Genomic DNA, 2,122 nt, shown 5'->3' on the forward strand with positions numbered 1-2,122 from the left:
GCAGTGGTAGCTCCAATGACTCACAGTATTCGTACTCGAGTGGTGACCTCGTCCTCCTCCCCGAAGGATGTGACTCTTCTCGACCTAGTTCTGTTGCGGAGGAGGACGAGTTCAAGCGTCTTAACAACTCGATAAATAACATTATCCCTTGTGGCACTACAGGGGCTTCCTCTATCAAGAAGGGTACTAATAAGTACTTGAACTTTTCGCTCTCGAGATTCTCTTCCGTGTTTCGCAAGGAATCTAATAAGAACAACCGGAATATTAATGATTCTGATGGGATCTCAGGAACTCTGCCTGCTCAGACTTCCTCAGTGAGGCGAATGAGTACGTCCGCTCGAGAAGTCATGCGTAAGTACTTGAAAAGGTCAAGCCTTTGTACGAGAAATTATCCCAAAAGCCTTCAGAGAAAATTATGGTATCGTCAAGTACTGTGACCTTATGCAAAAGTAGAGAGAATATTGGTATCAAAGAAAGCACTCAAAATACAACAATTTCACATTCTTTTTCGGGGAATTTGAGGTATCCTAGGAGGAGAAGCTACGTGTCAAGCTGTCCATCGTCGATGAGATCATCACCAAGTCATTCTGGTATCCTTAGTAGAAGTGGGTTCAACACGCCAACCAATAAGACGACGACGAGGTGGAATTGGTTCATCAGATGCATCAACGATGGAGGAGCTACAAAATGCAATTCAAGGTGCTATTGCACATTGCAAAATTCCATGCTTCAGAGCCACAGCGCTATAATAAGAACTTGGGTCAGTAATGAAATTTAATTAACAAGTTTTAGTGTTTTTTTCCCAAGGTAAATAAGGAAAAAAAAGATCAAGAGTTTTTGTGTTTGCTAGTTAATTAGTTATTGGATCTAAAGGGTTTTATTTTATTTAGTGGGTTATTTGACTGATGAAGACGAGGAATTTAACCTTTTTGTTGTTTTTTTGTCCTTCTGTTTCATTATAGTTTTAACCTAGCCGTTGTGTCTTGATCTAAGTTTTAATGAGTTGCATGTGATGTTATTAATGGATCACTCATTTGGATTTTTCTATCTTCTGTTTTGTTCCATTGAAATTTGGTGCGTCTTGGAATTTGTACTCCGTAGTTTGTCTTCTCTACTCTCTCTCTCTGCCGTATTAGATGATGGAATCTGAGTGAGTTAAAGTACTTACATTATTTTTACAATTCTTATGAGTGTGTAATTTTGGAGTATGACTTAGTCTAACGGTATATGTTTTCACTTATAAGTAATTATGAGAGGGTACGTAGTACAGGTATTATTAATGCAATAAGGTTTGTAAGCGTATGAGAATCTTCCATGTGCCTCATGAGAAGATTGAGTGTAGTTTCAAGACTTCGATCTGGTTGGACATATGACCGGTGACATTTATTATGGGAAGCAACTTTGAAGTTTCTATAGTTTGAATTTGAAATTTATTCAAACTACGAAACATTCGAAGTAAACTAGCCATGTTTTCCATAATTCCATCTTCTTTGAAGTTGATGCTTCTCCGCAATAATTCCCTTTTAAGAGTTTAGCTTAGATAGATTGATAATGTAAATATAATATTTTTATTATCATTTTATCATAAATGGATCTATATTTGGTTTGAATAAATGAAACGATACTAATCGTAACACTCCGCTAGATGCGCTTTTCATCCAGGATGATTTGTGCACTACCCTTTAATTTATTCAAAAGCAATTACAAGCAACCTTTCTTAAAAATTGAATTTATAATTTTAAAAATAAGACACGTTAGATAATGTAAAGTTGCACTATCAATAGATATACTTATAATAGATATTCCTAAATAATCATTTGTATCCCGTTCATCCCACCACCTACCACAGCCTTGTGGTCTAACCTATTTTTTGTTCTTCTGGTCTTCTCGAGTTTAATCCTATAATCTTCTCAAATATTACCCTTTCATTCTCAGTCAACACCGACAAAACTAGCGGTGTCACCTTCAATTAAATGCTTTTTTCCCTCATAATTTTGACTTTAGGCATCACTTGAGTCGTGACTTAAATTTCTGCTATGGAGTTTCTTCAAATTCATTATGGAATTTTTACGCACGTATTTTTCAAGTCAATGGGTAGATTCGTATGCCGACTAAAAAAAAA

At 36.1% G+C, this 2,122-nt stretch overlaps 1 pseudogene; it reads left to right on the top strand.

Moving 5' to 3' along the window:
* The window catches only part of LOC132062035 (probable membrane-associated kinase regulator 1), a 2,347-nt pseudogene extending 1,300 nt beyond the window's left edge, over positions 1-1,047 (top strand).
* The last annotated feature ends 1,075 nt before the right edge of the window (positions 1,048-2,122 follow it).

Source organism: Lycium ferocissimum, chromosome 1 (assembly GCF_029784015.1).
Source record: "Lycium ferocissimum isolate CSIRO_LF1 chromosome 1, AGI_CSIRO_Lferr_CH_V1, whole genome shotgun sequence".
NCBI lineage: Eukaryota > Viridiplantae > Streptophyta > Magnoliopsida > Solanales > Solanaceae > Lycium > Lycium ferocissimum.